Source organism: Bombina bombina, chromosome 4, assembly GCF_027579735.1.
Source record: "Bombina bombina isolate aBomBom1 chromosome 4, aBomBom1.pri, whole genome shotgun sequence".
NCBI lineage: Eukaryota > Metazoa > Chordata > Amphibia > Anura > Bombinatoridae > Bombina > Bombina bombina.
Genome location: NC_069502.1, coordinates 92,867,712 through 92,886,133, shown reverse-complemented (window position 1 = coordinate 92,886,133; position 18,422 = coordinate 92,867,712).

Below are 18,422 nucleotides of genomic sequence, written 5' to 3'. Positions count from 1 at the left end.
CTGTTGCGCTAAACTTTCCAACCAAAAAGTTGATGCAGCTGCAACATCAGCCATAGAAATGGCAGGCCTGAGAAGATAGCCAGAATATAAATACAGCTTTCCTTAGATAAGATTCAAGTTTCCTATCTAAAGGATCTTTAAAGGAAGTACTATCTTCCATAGGGATAGTAGTACGTTTGGCAAGAGTAGAGATAGCACTTTGCCTAATAGTTGCCCTCTTTGGGGATTTTTTCCCAAATCTTCAATCCAATTGCTGGCAAAGAATACAACTTTCAAAACCTAGCAGAAGGAATAAAAGAAGTACCAGGTATATTTCATTCCTTAGAAATCATATCAGAAATAGCATCAGGAACTGGAAAAACATCTGGAGTAACCACAGGAGGTTTATAAACAGAATTTAAACATTTACTAGTTTTAATATCAAGAGGACTAGTTTCCTCAATATCCAAAGTAATCAACACCTCTTAACAAGGAACAAATATACTCCATCTTAAATAGATAAGTAGATTTGTCAGTGTCAATATCTGAGGTAGGATCTTCTGAACCAGATCCTCATCAGAGGAGGATAATTCAGTGTTGTCGGTCATTTGAAATTTCATCAACCTTATGAGAAGTTTAAAAAAGTAAATTTATGCTTACCTGATAAATTAATTTCTTTTACAATATGAAGAGTCCACGGATTTCATCCTTACTTGTGGGATATTAACCTCCTGCTAACAGGAAGTGGCAAAGAGCACCACAGCAGAGCTGCATATATATTATTATTATTATTATTCTTTATTTATAAAGCGCCAACAGATTCCGCAGCGCTGTTCATGGGTAACAAAGATAAAAGGACAGTACAATATGAGACACCAGACAAAATTTAACAAACAAATACAGGAGGAATTGGGAGCCCTGTTCCCGTGGGAACTTACAATCTAAATGGGTAGGAGGGTGAGAAACAGGAGGTGGGGACTGAAAAGGTGGGAGTGATGTTAGCGTGAAGTTAGATGAGGGCAACTATTAGGCAAGTGGAATTCATTAGTTACTGATTTGGTTATAGGCTTCCCTGAACAAGAAGGTCTTTAGGGAGCGTTTAAAGGAGGAGAGGTTGGGGGAAAGTCTGACAGCACGAGGAGCCACGAGGAGCCATATAGCCACTCCCTTCCCCTCCACCCTCAGTCATTTGGCCGAAGGTATAGGAAGAGAAAAGGAAAGGCTAAAAGGTGCAGAGGTGACTGAAGTTTACAAAAAAATAAAGAAAAACTGTCTTAAAAAGAACAGGGTGGGCCGTGGACTTGTCATATCGTAAAATAAATTAATTTATCAGGTAAGCATAAATGTACTTTTCTTTTACAAAGATATGACGAGTCCACGGATTTCATCCTTACTTGTGGGAAACCAATACCAAAGCAAAAGTACACGGATGAAAGGGAGGGACAAGACAGGAACCTAAACAGAAGGCACCACTGCTTGAAGAACCTTTCTCCCAAAAATAGCCTCAGAAAAAGCAAAAGTATCAAATTTGGAAAAAGTGTGAAGGGACGACCAAGTTGCAGCCTTACAAATCTGTTCAACAGATGCATCGTTTTTAAAGGCCCATGTGGAAGCTACAGCCCTAGTAGAATGAGCCGTAATTCTTTCAGGAGGCTGCTGTCCAGCAGTCTCATATGCCAGGCGGATGATACTTCTGAACCAAAAAGAAAGAGGTAGCCGTAGCTTTCTGACCCCTACACTTTCCAGAATAAACAATGAATAATGAAGATGATTGACTGAAATCCTTAGTTGCCTGTAAGTAAATTGTTAAGGCACGGACCACATCCAAATTATGCAACAAACGCTCCTTCTTACAAGAAGGGTTAGGACATAAGGAAGGAACAACAATTTCCTGATTAATATTCTTATTTGAAACAACCTTAGGAAGAAATCCAGGTTTGGTACGTAACACCACCTTATCAGAATGAAAAATGAGATAAGGAGAGCCTGTATCAAAGTATTGATGACCGAATCAGAGAATCCTCGCTTCGATAAAATCAAGCGTTCAATCTCCACGCAGTCAGCTGCAGAGAAATTAGATTTGGATGCTGGAAAGGACCTTGAATAAGAAGGTCCTGTCTCAATGGAAGTTTCCACGGTGGCAGAGAGGACATGTCCACTAGATCCGCATACCAAGTCCTGGGTGGCCACGCAGGCGCTACCAGGATCACTGAAGCTCTCTCCTGTTTAATTCGAGCAATCACGCGTGGGAGGAGAGGAAACGGTGGAAACACATAAGCTAGGCTGAACAACCAAGGCACAGCCAAGGCATCTATCAGTTCGGCCTGAGGATCCCTTGACCGGGATCCGTATCTTGGAAGCTTGACATTCTGCCGAGATGCCATCAGATCCAATTCCGGTCTGCCCCATCTGAGAATCAATGAAGCAAATACCTCCGGGTGAAGTTCCCACTCCACGGATGAAAAGTCTGTTGACTTAGAAAATCCACTTCCCAGTTCTCTACTCCTGGAATGTAGATCGCTGACAGATGACAAGAGTGGGCCTCCGCCCAACGGATTATCTTGGATACTTCTATCATCGCTAAGGAACTCCTTGTTCCCCCCTGATGATTGACATAAGCCACAGTCGTGATGTTGTCCGACTGGAATCTGATGAATTTGGCCGAAGCCAACTGAGGCCATGCCTGAAGCGTATTGAATATTGCTCTCAATTCCAGAGTATTGATTAGAAGTAGAGACTCCGAGAGGGCGGAGCTAGCCTGCACCAAGATGGCCGCAGGACCTTAGAGCTCCGTTGTGAGGTCGGCTTATAAATCATAATAAGAAAGAAGAGACTCAAATGCCCTGAAAACCAGTGCCTTAAACAGCTGAACACCCGCTGAGCACTAATACCTAAAATAGGAGCAGCATCACCGACCGTTCATAGACGGCCGCCACGGAGAGGAGCGGCGGACCGCATGGCATAGCGCCATAACATCACTGAGAACTCTGCTGCCTAACCTCGCGACCGCGGCTACAGTCGCGAGCAAGTGACAGACACCAACCGGACCAGCAGCACAATACCCGGCATATCCTTTGCCTGCAGCGGAATCGGCTGAGATTAAAGAGACACGCCTGCCTAAGTAAGTGCTCGCACCACAATGTCACAACATGGCTGACACCTTCTATAATTGTTATAATCCTCTTTGACTCACAGTAATAACCACAACTACAGGGGGTATGCAAACTTGGCCCAATAACATAATGGTCACTATATACAACGGATGTGTACTATAAAACGCTCACTAGGCCTCAGACGCCACATTATGAACTTTACTGGGCCCTTACTCTATGATGAAGCTGCGCAATAAAACTGAGAGCTAAGAATTCTTACTCTGGACACAAAACCATTTCCTACAGGATTATCACTAAGAGATAATTTAAATACCACCGAGGTGGACATCTCAGCCACTTTTATAAAAGTATATTTCAGTAGCGGCGGGGTGCCAAATCTCTCCCCACATCCTGCAGTATCATGGCTTCCAGAAAAGGCCCTAGATCTGAGAAACCCAGCAAGGGTCCAGTACCTGTAACACCAACAGTTCACTCCTTTTTTAAGAATATGGAAAATCCTTCACCAAATTCTTCCCCTAAAGCACACGAGTCAGCTACCCACCATCCTCCAGCAGACACCCAAACAGGGGACGATACCACTTTAACTAAGGCAGATATAATGGCACTCCCATCAAAGGAGGATTTTACCAATTTTATTACCCAAGTGAGTGCTATGATTAAAGTGAGCCTTTCTGAGGTCAAGAAAGAAATAACAGACATTGGCAGCAGAATCATGCACTTAGAGGAAGACTTAGAACAAACTGACAGAATCTTAGACCAGCAGATACGCCATTCTACTCAAAATTCTACCTTAATCCAGCAATTACAAGACCAGGTTGAAGACCTGGATAATAGAGGCAGACGCCAAAACATCAGGATCAGAGGGATACCAGAGACCATTAAGGCCGCTGAATTGTCACCCTACCTTCAGAGACTGTTTAATGATCTGGTAAGATCTGATAGCCAAGACAGGAACCCAATAGAATTCCAGCTAGACAGATTCCACCGGGCCCTTAGGCCTACTCCTAAGGATAATGCCCCCCCACGAGATGTCATCCTCAGATTCACTAGCTTCAAAGAAAAGGAAAACATATTGTCTGCAGCTAGGAAAAAATCACCTATATCTTTCGAAGGCCACCCCCTTCAGTTTTTTGCCGATCTCAGCCAAATGACTTTAACTAAGAGGAGAGAACTTAAACCCCTGACTACACGTCTGAGGGAGATGAAGATCCCCTACCGCTGGGGGTTCCCCTTTTGCTTGAAAGTCATACGGGACAATTCCACTATTACATACAGTACAATTGAAGACCTTGAAGATTTTTGCTCTCAACTGGGGATTAAACCTCCTGAATTACTCATTAATCAAGATTCTAACCCGGAAACCCAGGAACAGAGACCACAACGCCAGGAATGGAGCAGAGCATCCCGTCATAAACGAAGTAAAATGACCGATAGCAACCGGCCTACATCCAAAGAGGGGACCACTTGAGAACTTGCTTGGACAGGTTATATGTTTTACCCACAGAGGTCATCCCGAAGTATCTGGACAGCCTCTTCTGCTACTTATTATAGCAGTGGACAAGGAAACTAGTTACGATGAGCACTCAATGACTGATTAACAATATGCTGGTACAATCACTAGGACAAACGATTCTAGCATACTTAATTTAAAAATCTAAATTAGTAGCCATTGAGCATGTAAGGTTTTAGTTTAGACTAAGATAAAACAAATAGTTTCACTGTTTAATTGTCATATTGATGCTTTTCTACCGGTATATTTGTGCCAACATGCCGACCTGCTACCACAAGTAGTAGCAGTCACTTTTCCCTCCATAAGGAATCCCCCTAGGAGATTCAGTTTTTTCTTTTTATTTTTTTCCCTTTTTTCTTTTTTTCTCTTTTATTTCCTGTTTTCTTGTTTAAGACCTTTAGAGTTTACGATGCTGAGCCTTAATGTATATGTTGTATTTCAAGATGTTTCGTTAATTTGTTTCTTTTACCATTTCAGCACTGTTCTTGAATTAAACGTTCTCTTGCTCCTCCCATCCCTCCCCTCTTTGTCCCGCTCCGCCTGGGCTCATAAGGGCGCTGAGATCTACGGTCACCAGGTAAGCCTTACCAGATTCCATTGGATATTCTTTGATACAAAACCCCACACATATGGCTTCCCACACACTTAAAATAGTCACACAAAATGCTAAAGGGTTAAATTCGCCCACTAAACGATCTGTAGCCTTAGTATGGTTTAGGAAATTAAAGGCGTATGTGATCTTTGTACAGGAGACCCACTTCCCCAAAGATTCCCCCCCAAATTTTTCAAATAGAGACTACCCGACAGGATACTTCGCTCATAACACAAAAAAGGCTGGAGGGGTGGGGATCCTATTCCACAGAAACATCCCTTTTCAGATCAGAAAAATGGAAGCTGATCCAGGAGGTAGATGGATAATAGTCACAGGCCTTCTATACAACCGCCCACTCACCCTAACCAATATTTACGCCCCTAATACTAGACAAACTAAATTTTTCCGCAATATTCAGCGATTGATACTAGCAAATCAGACAGGGCCCTTAATATTAGCAGGGGACTTCAATCTAGCACTTGACCCAACACTCGACTGTTCCTCGGGCCGGAGTTGTGCCCCCTCCAAGACACTAAAGGACACGACATCCCTACTTCAACAACTGGCATTAGTAGACGCATGGAGAACAAAACATCCCTCCCAACACACATACACCTTCTTTTCAAATCCCCATAGAACATATTCCCGCATCGACTACATCTTTGTCGACCAATTCATGTATGAAATGGTCCTTGATGCGGACATATCACCAACCACTTGGTCAGACCACGATATGGTCTCCTTGAATTTAAAATGGTCAGAGACCCCGCTATCCCCCTTTACATGGAGACTAGACGAGTCCCTACTTAAAAATAAAGCCATAACTAAACAGCTCGCAGAAACTATAGAAGAGTATTTCAGACTCAATAACATAGACGAAATTTCACCACACACTCTATGGGAAGCCCATAAAACCGTGTTGAGAGGGGAGTTTATCAAACTCAAAGCTAGACAAAGAAAGCAATATAACACTAGTCACAATAACGTCTTGGAAGCCATACGCTCCCTGGAAAGGCAACATCAAGCAAACCCTAGAGATGTCTCTATCTCTATACAGCTTAGAAAATACAGAAATGAATTGAATCAACTATTATATGCAGAAGCCCAAACAAAAGCGTTCTTTAAGAAACTTTATCTGGCTAGATCAAACAAGATCGGCCCCTCTCTCGCTAGAACCCTCAAGGAGCGCAAACTTAACTCATATATTCACAAGATTATAGACGAGGCAGGGAGCCAGGCAGTGAGTAGCCAGTCGATTGCTGAGAAATTCCAGATATATTACAGCAACCTTTATAATCTCCCCTCTCCACAATTAGCGAATACTCCTCATATAACTGAACAATATATTGTAGATGCTAAACTCCCAAACATACCTAAAGAAATGGCTGAAGCGCTAGATAACCCTATCTCCATTCAGGAGGTGCTTGCAGCCATCAAATCCTTGCCCTCCCATAAAAGCCCGGGCCCTGACGGCTTTTCAAATTTGTACTATAAGCAATTTAGCAACCTACTGACTCCCCACTTGACCTCCTTATTCCGCTCTATTGACGAAGATACACAATGGTCTAAGGGTTCCTTAGAGGCACACATTTCGGTGATACCCAAACCCGGTAAAGACCCCACGATAGTGAGTAACTACAGACCAATCTCTCTATTGAATTCTGACCTGAAAATATATACTAAAATCCTGGCCACTCGCATTAACCAAATACTTCCACAAATCATACACGATGACCAGTCAGGTTTCATACCAAAAAGAGAAGCCTGGGATAACACTGTTAGAGTATTGCAGCTGATTGAACAGTCCAGCCGGTCTGACATTCCCACTATTCTAATCTCTACAGACGCAGAAAAAGCGTTTGACCGGCTGGACTGGAACTTTCTGAAACATAGCTTAACAGGTTTTGGCTTTGGTCCAGTTATGACCCACAGAATCTTTAGTCTGTACACATGCCCCACAGCAAAGGTTAGAGCGAATGGGACCCTGTCGGATGATTTCCCCATACGAAACGGCACAAGGCAGGGATGTCCCCTCTCCCCTCTTTTATTTGCCATATCTATAGAAGTACTCGCGTCCCATATCAGAAACAACCCTAAGATAACTGGCATACAACTAGGTACCAATATGCACAAACTTACTCTTTATGCAGATGACGTTCTCACTTTGCTCACCAATCCCACTGACTCCTTGCCTCATTTACTTGAAGAGTTTGAAATATTTAGTAAGCACTCTAATTTTCTAATAAACACTCATAAATCTGAAATCCTTAATATAAATATGAAAAAAAGAGAGTTTGAAGCATTACAACTCCACTGCCCGTACAAGCTCTTATATGACAAAATCTAATACCTAGGGATAAATTTGACCCCACCTGTGGATAAAATATTCAAACACAACTATCTACCCCTTTTAAAGAAAATAAGGAAAGACTTCGACACCTGGCAAAACAAACCCATATCTTGGTGGGGCAGGATCCAATCGGTCAAGATGACCACTCTCCCCCAAATCCTATATACTCTTCAAGCCGCCCCGATCCACTTACCTGAAATATACCTGACGCAACTCCAATCACTGATAAATAAATTCATCTGGGGGAGTATCAAACCCCGAATTAGCAAAAGAGTCCTTGTTAAACCACTGGGGGAGGGGGGTATGGGGGTCCCCTACATCTCTCACTACTACAAAGCAGTTATATTGCAGAGGATCTGGGAATGGCACGACCGTTCATCCATGAAAATTTGGGCCACTATTGACTCTCACCTGCTAGACACTGGTTTCATAGGCCCACTCTGTTGGATCAAACATAATTGCAGACCTGCACACGCTAGGACATCTATGATACACTCGCACATTTTTCGGACATGGGACTCAATTAGGACCAAACAAAGGTATATCCACTTTTGTTTCACCAATGACCCCAGTGCCAATTAATGCAGAACTTAGTGGTGGAATAATACCCTCAGAAGCAGGGCACATAGACATAAATCAGACAATACCGTTCACATGCCTGACTGACAGGGGTACTCTAAAACCTAGATCACAATTGAAAGATACTAAAGGAGGAGTTTTCTCCCACTGGTTAAAACATGCACAGTTGACACACTTATTGAGCTCCTCACCCTACAAGAGAGACCTCCTGAGGGATATGTCACATTTCGAGCGCCTATGTTTTGGGGGGACAGTACCCAGAGGATCTTTGTCGATTACCAAAAAACTCCTCGACGCTACCCTTAAATTACCCCCGTCATCTTATGTATCTCAGTGGCCTGTAGATCTGGGACTATCGGTATCCAAGGAACAATGGGAAAACATTCTACCAATCCTCTAAATCATCATCCTCCCCCAGGGTTTTAGAAATGAATCACAAAATATTATACCGTTGGTACCTCACCCCAGACAGACTCAAACGAATCTATCCCAATACCAATGCGACATGTTGGAGGGGCTGTGGGTCTCCTGGCACAATGGCCCACATATGGTGGCACTGTCCTAAATTGCTCCCCTTCTGGAGAGACATAACGACATATCTAAAACAGGTTTTGGGAGACCACTTCTGCCTATCTCCTCTCACTGCCTTATTTAGCTTTAAACCGGATAAAGGGTGTAAAATTAAATGGAAGCTCCTCCAATACTGTTTAAATAGCGCTAGATTGCTTATTGCTCGTAGATGGAAATCTCCAGATGTGCCGACTGTGCAAGAGTGGCTACACAACACTTCCGAACTCCTCCAAGTGGAGGAATACTCATATTACAAAAATAACTGCCTGCCCCTATTCCACAACATTAAATTTTACTGGGAAACCCTACTCCACTCACATATTACCTTAGATCATTAAGAATTAATTGACAAATGACCATGACCCTGACCCTGGCGGACCCCCCCTCCCCCCCCCCTTTATTGTTAACGTTCAGGGCCCAAGAGAGGTCCTTAATACTGAAGCTAGGGATAAAAAAAAAAAAAAGAAAGAGGAATATCACTTAACACCTGAAAGATGTATGCAAAGCATAATTTGTATTGTTTTCTTTATTTACATGTATTGTAGTTACATATTTGTATGGTACATTTCCTCAATAAAAACAATAAAAAAAAAAAGAAGTAGAGACTCCACCTGAGTCCAAACACCCTGAGCCTTCAGGGAGTTCCAAACTGCACCCCAGCCCAGAAGGCTGGCATCCTTTGTCACTATCACCCACGAGGGTCTGCGGAAACAAGTCCCCTGGGACAGATGATCCAGCAACAACCAAAGAAGAGAGTTTCTGGTCTCTTGATCCAGATTTATCTAAGGCGATAAATCCGCATAATCCCCATTCCACTGTCCGAGCATGCACAGTTGCAGTGGTCTGAGATGAAAGCAAGCAAACGGAATGATGTCCATTGCCGCTACCATTAATCCAATTACCTCCATACACTGAGCCACTGATGGCTGAGAAATGGACTGAAGTGCTCGGCAAGTATTTCGAATCTTTGATTTTCTGACCTCTGTCAGAAATATTTTCATGGCTACCAAGTCTATCAGAGTTCCCAAGAAAGGAACCCTTGTCTGTGGAACAAGTGAACTTTTCTCTAGGTTCACCTTCCAATCGTGAGCTCTCCAGAAAGACAACACTATGTCCGTGTGAGACTCTCTCAGTTGATATGTTGACGCCTGAATTAGAATATCGTCCAGAAAAGGCGCCACTGCTATGCCTCGCAGACTGAGACCCGCCAGAAGGGACCATAGAACCTTTGTGAAGATTCTGGGTGATGTGGCAAACCCGAAGGGAAGAGCCACAAACTGATAATGTTTGTCCAGGAAGGCAAACCTTAGAAACTGATGATGATCCTTGTGGATAAGAATATGAAGGTAAGCATCCTTCAAGTCCACGGTAGTCATATATTGACACTCCTGGATCATTGGAAAAATTGTTCGTATAGTCTCCATCTTGAACGATGGGACTCTGAGAACTTTGTTTAGACACTTGAGGTCTAAGATGACTCTGAAAGTGCCCTCTTTTTTGGGAACCACAAATAGATTTGAGTAAAACCCCTGTCCTTGTTCTGATTTTGGAACTAGACACAAGGTAACAAGGTCTTTTACACAGCATAAGAACGCCTCTCTTTATCTGGTCTGCAGATAATCTTGAAAGATGAAACCTCCCTCTTGGGAGAAAATCCTTGAAATCTAACTGATAACCGTGGGTCACTATTTCTAGTGTCCAGGGGTCCTGAACATCTCTTGCCCAAGCCTGGGCAAAGAAAGAAAGTCTGCCCCCTACTAGATCCGTTCCCGGATCGGGGGCCACCCCTTCATGCTGTCTTAGTAGCAGCAGCGGGCTTCTTAGATTGTTTACCCTTATTCCAATTTTGGTTGGGTCTCCAGACTGACTTAGATTGGGAAAAATTCCCTTCCTGCTTTGTGAAGGAAGAGGAAGTAGAAGGTCCTCCCTTAAAATTCCGAAAGGAACGAAAATTATTCTGTTTACCTCTCATCTTAACAGATTTATCCTGAGGTAGGGCATGGCCTTTACCTCCTGTAATGTCAGAAATTATTTTCTTCAATTCTGGCCCGAAAAGGGTCTTACCTTTAAAGGGAATAGCTAAAAGCTTATGTTTTGATGACACATCAGCAGACCAATATTTGAGCCACAACGCTCTACGTACTAAAATAGCAAATCCTGCATTTTTCCCCGCTAATTTAGCAATTTGAAAAGCGGCATCAGTAATAAAAGAATTAGCTAACTTGAGAGCCTTAATTCGATCCAAAATGTCATCTAACGGAGTCTCAACCATCAGGGACTCTTCCAAAGCTTCAAACCAAAAAAGCTGCTGCAGTAGTTACTGGAACAATGCAAGCAGTAGGTTGTAAAAGAAACCCTGATTAATAAACAATTTCTTTAGGAGACCCTCTAATTTTTTTATCCATAGGGTCTTTGAAAGCACAACTGTCCTCAATGGGTATAGTTGTACGCTTAGCCAGAGTAGATATAGCTCCCTCCACCTTAGGGACCGTTTGCCACAGGTCCCGAATGGTGTCCGATATGGGAAACATTTTCTTAAAAGTAAGAGGGGGAGAAAATGGTATACCTGGTCTATCCCATTCCTTCTTAATAATTTCCAACATTCTTTTAGGAACTGGAAAAACATCAGTATAAGTAGGTACTTCTAGATATTTGTCCATCTTACACAATTTCTCTGGTGGTATCATAATAGGATCACACTCATCCAGTCGCTAAGACCTCCCGAAGCAACAGACAGATGTTCAAGCTTAAATTTAAAGGACATAACGTCCGAATCTGTCTGAGGCAACACATTCCCAGAGTCAGAAATTTCTCCCTCAGTCAGCAATTCCCTGACCCCCAACTCAGAACACTGAGGGTACATCGGAAATAGCTAATAAAGTATCAGAGGATTCAGTATTTACATTAATACCTGACCTACTGCGTTTACCCTGCAACACTGGTAATTTAGAGAATACCTCTGTAAGGGTAGTTGACATAACTGCAGCCATCTCCTGCAGAGTAAAAGAATTAGACGCAGTAGAGGTACTTGGCGTCGCTTGTGTGGGCGTTAAAGGTTGTGACACTTGGGGAGAATTGGATGACATAACCTGATTCTCTTCAGATTGAGAATCATCCTTAGGCACACTATCTTGATCTAAAACATGGTCTTTACAATGTAAGGCCCTTTTAGTACAAGAGGTACACAATGTAAGAGGGGGTTCCACAATAGCTTCTAAACACATAGAACAATGAGAATGCTCAATGTCAGACATGTTGAACAGACTAATAATAGCCACAAAAGTCGTTTAAACACTTTATTTATTGCTTTAAATAAAACTTTGAAAAACGTGTACTGTGCCTTTAAGAAAGAGTGAACAATTTTTCCAAAACTGCTTAAATAACGTTAATTTGTTACCAAAATTCACTAAAACTAATGGGTATATCCAAAAATTATTGCACCCTATGAGAAAGGTGAAAAATAAAAAACTCTAAAGTGAAAAATATATCAGTTTACACAAAAACACCCTCTGCACCTCGCCACAGCACTGCTGTGGCGCCTACCTGCCCCAGGGTACTTCGAAATGAATAGCCAACACTCCAAGCCAGAGACTACTGTCCTGCTTGCTGCTCCTCTGTCAGAAGGAAGTGCGCATCTGAGTGCGCAAAGACAAGCCCCGCCCCCTTATGGCCGAAGTTGAAGTAGGCCCAAACACAACCGCATGGGAAGCGGTGTATCATACAACTAAGTGGAACACAAAACACACCCCAAACACATCCCAGCAAGTCATGCTGGATATATAAATAAAAAAACAGAATTTATGTTTACCTGATAAATTACTTTCTCCAACGGTGTGTCCGGTCCACGGCGTCATCCTTACTTGTGGGATATTCTCTTCCCCAACAGGAAATGGCAAAGAGCCCAGCAAAGCTGGTCACATGATCCCTCCTAGGCTCCGCCTACCCCAGTCATTCGACCGACGTTAAGGAGGAATATTTGCATAGGAGAAACCATATGGTACCGTGGTGACTGTAGTTAAAAAAAATAAATTATCAGACCTGATTAAAAAAACCAGGGCGGGCCGTGGACCGGACACACCGTTGGAGAAAGTAATTTATCAGGTAAACATAAATTCTGTTTTCTCCAACATAGGTGTGTCCGGTCCACGGCGTCATCCTTACTTGTGGGAACCAATACCAAAGCTTTAGGACACGGATGAAGGGAGGGAACAAATCAGGTCACCTAAATGGAAGGCACCACGGCTTGCAAAACCTTTCTCCCAAAAATAGCCTCAGAAGAAGCAAAAGTATCAAACTTGTAAAATTTGGTAAAAGTGTGCAGTGAAGACCAAGTCGCTGCCCTACATATCTGATCAACAGAAGCCTCGTTCTTGAAGGCCCATGTGGAAGCCACAGCCCTAGTGGAATGAGCTGTGATTCTTTCGGGAGGCTGCCGTCCGGCAGTCTCGTAAGCCAATCTGATGATGCTTTTAATCCAAAAAGAGAGAGAGGTAGAAGTTGCTTTTTGACCTCTCCTTTTACCGGAATAAACAACAAACAAGGAAGATGTTTGTCTAAAATCCTTTGTAGCTTCTAAATAGAATTTTAGAGCGCGAACAACATCCAAATTGTGCAACAAACGTTCCTTCTTTGAAACTGGTTTCGGACACAGAGAAGGTACGATAATCTCCTGGTTAATGTTTTTGTTAGAAACAACTTTTGGAAGAAAACCAGGTTTAGTACGTAAAACCACCTTATCTGCATGGAACACCAGATAAGGAGGAGAACACTGCAGAGCAGATAATTCTGAAACTCTTCTAGCAGAAGAAATTGCAACTAAAAACAAAACTTTCCAAGATAATAACTTAATATCAACGGAATGTAAGGGTTCAAACGGAACCCCCTGAAGAACTGAAAGAACTAAATTGAGACTCCAAGGAGGAGTCAAAGGTTTGTAAACAGGCTTAATTCTAACCAGAGCCTGAACAAAGGCTTGAACATCTGGCACAGCTGCCAGCTTTTTGTGAAGTAACACAGACAAGGCAGAAATCTGTCCCTTCAGGGAACTTGCAGATAATCCTTTTTCCAATCCTTCTTGAAGGAAGGATAGAATCTTAGGAATCTTAACCTTGTCCCAAGGGAATCCTTTAGATTCACACCAACAGATATATTTTTTCCAAATTTTGTGGTAAATCTTTCTAGTTACAGGCTTTCTGGCCTGAACAAGAGTATCGATAACAGAATCTGAGAACCCTCGCTTCGATAAGATCAAGCGTTCAATCTCCAAGCAGTCAGCTGGAGTGAAACCAGGTTCGGATGTTCGAACGGACCCTGAACAAGAAGGTCTCGTCTCAAAGGTAGCTTCCAAGGTGGAGCCGATGACATATTCACCAGATCTGCATACCAAGTCCTGCGTGGCCACGCAGGAGCTATCAAGATCACCGACGCCCTCTCCTGATTGATCCTGGCTACCAGCCTGGGGATGAGAGGAAACGGCGGGAACACATAAGCTAGTTTGAAGGTCAAAGGTGCTACTAGTGCATCCACTAGAGCCGCCTTGGGATCCCTGGATCTGGACCCGTAGCAAGGAACTTTGAAGTTCTGACGAGAGGCCATCAGATCCATGTCTGGAATGCCCCACAGCTGAGTGACTTGGGCAAAGATTTCCGGATGGAGTTCCCACTCCCCCGGATGCAATGTCTGACGACTCAGAAAATCCGCTTCCCAATTTTCCACTCCTGGGATGTGGATAGCGGACAGGTGGCAGGAGTGAGACTCCGCCCATAGAATGATTTTGGTCACTTCTTCCATCGCTAGGGAACTCCTTGTTCCCCCCTGATGGTTGATGTACGCAACAGTTGTCATGTTGTCTGATTGAAACCGTATGAACTTGGCCCTCGCTAGCTGAGGCCAAGCCTTGAGAGCATTGAATATCGCTCTCAGTTCCAGAATATTTATCGGTAGAAGAGATTCTTCCCGAGACCAAAGACCCTGAGCTTTCAGGGATCCCCAGACCGCGCCCCAGCCCATCAGACTGGCGTCGGTCGTGACAATGACCCACTCTGGTCTGCGGAATGTCATCCCTTGTGACAGGTTGTCCAGGGACAGCCACCAACGGAGTGAGTCTCTGGTCCTCTGATTTACTTGTATCTTCGGAGACAAGTCTGTATAATCCCCATTCCACTGACTGAGCATGCACAGTTGTAATGGTCTTAGATGAATGCGCGCAAAAGGAACTATGTCCATTGCCGCTACCATCAACCCGATCACTTCCATGCACTGAGCTATGGAAGGAAGAGGAACGGAATGAAGTATCCGACAAGAGTCTAGAAGCTTTGTTTTTCTGGCCTCTGTCAGAAATATCCTCATTTCTAAGGAGTCTATTATTGTTCCCAAGAAGGGAACCCTTGTTGACGGAGATAGAGAACTCTTTTCCACGTTCACTTTCCATCCGTGAGATCTGAGAAAGGCCAGGACTATGTCCGTGTGAGCCTTTGCTTGAGGAAGGGACGACGCTTGAATCAGAATGTCGTCCAAATAAGGTACTACAGCAATGCCCCTTGGTCTTAGCACAGCTAGAAGGGACCCTAGTACCTTTGTGAAAATCCTTGGAGCAGTGGCTAATCCGAAAGGAAGCGCCACGAACTGGTAATGCTTGTCCAGGAATGCGAACCTTAGGAACCGATGATGTTCCTTGTGGATAGGAATATGTAGATACGCATCCTTTAAATCCACCGTGGTCATGAATTGACCTTCCTGGATGGAAGGAAGAATAGTTCGAATGGTTTCCATCTTGAACGATGGAACCCTGAGAAACTTGTTTAAGATCTTGAGATCTAAGATTGGTCTGAACGTTCCCTCTTTTTTGGGAACTATGAACAGATTGGAGTAGAACCCCATCCCTTGTTCTCTTAATGGAACAGGATGAATCACTCCCATTTTTAACAGGTCTTCTACACAATGTAAGAATGCCTGTCTTTTTATGTGGTCTGAAGACAACTGAGACCTGTGGAACCTCCCCCTTGGGGGAAGCCCCTTGAATTCCAGAAGATAACCTTGGGAGACTATTTCTAGCGCCCAAGGATCCAGAACATCTCTTGCCCAAGCCTGAGCGAAGAGAGAGAGTCTGCCCCCCACCAGATCCGGTCCCGGATCGGGGGCCAACATTTCATGCTGTCTTGGTAGCAGTGGCAGGTTTCTTGGCCTGCTTTCCCTTGTTCCAGCCTTGCATTGGTCTCCAAGCTGGCTTGGCTTGAGAAGTATTACCCTCTTGCTTAGAGGACGTAGCACTTTGGGCTGGTCCGTTTCTACGAAAGGGACGAAAATTAGGTTTATTTTTTGCCTTGAAAGGCCGATCCTGAGGAAGGGCGTGGCCCTTACCCCCAGTGATATCAGAGATAATCTCTTTCAAGTCAGGGCCAAACAGCGTTTTCCCCTTGAAAGGAATGTTAAGTAGCTTGTTCTTGGAAGACGCATCAGCCGACCAAGATTTCAACCAAAGCGCTCTGCGCGCCACAATAGCAAACCCAGAATTCTTAGCCGCTAACCTAGCCAATTGCAAAGTGGCGTCTAGGGTAAAAGAATTAGCCAATTTGAGAGCATTGATTCTGTCCATAATCTCCTCATAAGGAGGAGAATCACTATCGACCGCCTTTATCAGCTCATCGAACCAGAAACATGCGGCTGTAGCGACAGGGACAACGCATGAAATTGGTTGTAGAAGGTAACCCTGCTGAACAAACATCTTTTTAAGCAAACCTTCTAATTTTTTATCCATAGGATCTTTGAAAGCACAACTATCCTCTATGGGTATAGTGGTGCGTTTGTTTAAAGTGGAAACCGCTCCCTCGACCTTGGGGACTGTCTGCCATAAGTCCTTTCTGGGGTCGACCATAGGAAACAATTTTTTAAATATGGGGGGAGGGACGAAAGGAATACCGGGCCTTTCCCATTCTTTATTAACAATGTCCGCCACCCGCTTGGGTATAGGAAAAGCTTCTGGGAGCCCCGGCACCTCTAGGAACTTGTCCATTTTACATAGTTTCTCTGGGATGACCAACTTGTCACAATCATCCAGAGTGGATAATACCTCCTTAAGCAGAATGCGGAGATGTTCCAACTTAAATTTAAATGTAATCACATCAGGTTCAGCATGTTGAGAAATGTTCCCTGAATCAGTAATTTCTCCCTCAGACAAAACCTCCCTGGCCCCATCAGACTGGGTTAGGGGCCCTTCAGAAACATTATCAGCGTCGTCATGCTCTTCAGTATCTAAAACAGAGCAGTCGCGCTTACGCTGATAAGTGTTCATTTTGGCTAAAATGTTTTTGACAGAATTATCCATTACAGCCGTTAATTGTTGCATAGTAAGGAGTATTGGCGCGCTAGATGTACTAGGGGCCTCCTGAGTGGGCAAGACTCGTGTAGACAAAGGAGGGAATGATGCAGTACCATGCTTACTCCCCTCACTTGAGGAATCATCTTGGGCATCATTGTCATTGTCACATAAATCACATTTATTTAAATGAATAGGAATTCTGGCTTCCCCACATTCAGAACACAGTCTATCTGGTAGTTCAGACATGTTAAACAGGCATAAACTTGATAACAAAGTACAAAAAACGTTTTAAAATAAAACCGTTACTGTCACTTTAAATTTTAAACTGAACACACTTTATTACTGCAATTGTGAAAAAACATGAAGGAATTGTTCAAAATTCACCAAATTTTCACCACAGTGTCTTAAAGCCTTAAAAGTATTGCACACCAAATTTGGAAGCTTTAACCCTTAAAATAACGGAACCGGAGCCGTTTTGAACTTTAACCCCTTTACAGTCCCTGGTATCTGCTTTGCTGAGACCCAACCAAGCCCAAAGGGGAATACGATACCAAATGACGCCTTCAGAAAGTCTTTTCTAAGTATCAGAGCTCCTCTCACATGCGACTGCATGCCATGCCTCTCAAAAACAAGTGCGCAACACCGGCGCGAAAAACAGAATTTATGTTTACCTGATAAATTTCTTTCTCCAACGGTGTGTCCGGTCCACGGCGTCATCCTTACTTGTGGGATATTCTCTTCCCCAACAGGAAATGGCAAAGAGCCCAGCAAAGCTGGTCACATGATCCCTCCTAGGCTCCGCCTACCCCAGTCATTCGACCGACGTTAAGGAGGAATATTTGCATAGGAGAAACCATATGGTACCGTGGTGACTGTAGTTAAAGAAAATAAATTATCAGACCTGATTAAAAAACCAGGGCGGGCCGTGGACCGGACACACCGTTGGAGAAAGAAATTTATCAGGTAAACATAAATTCTGTTTTCTCCAACATAGGTGTGTCCGGTCCACGGCGTCATCCTTACTTGTGGGAACCAATACCAAAGCTTTAGGACACGGATGAAGGGAGGGAGCAAATCAGGTCACCTAAATGGAAGGCACCACGGCTTGCAAAACCCTTCTCCCAAAAATAGCCTCAGAAGAAGCAAAAGTATCAAACTTGTAAAATTTGGTAAAAGTGTGCAGTGAAGACCAAGTCGCTGCCCTACATATCTGATCAACAGAAGCCTCGTTCTTGAAGGCCCATGTGGAAGCCACAGCCCTAGTGGAATGAGCTGTGATTCTTTCGGGAGGCTGCCGTCCGGCAGTCTCGTAAGCCAATCTGATGATGCTTTTAATCCAAAAAGAGAGAGAGGTAGAAGTTGCTTTTTGACCTCTCCTTTTACCTGAATAAACAACAAACAAGGAAGATGTT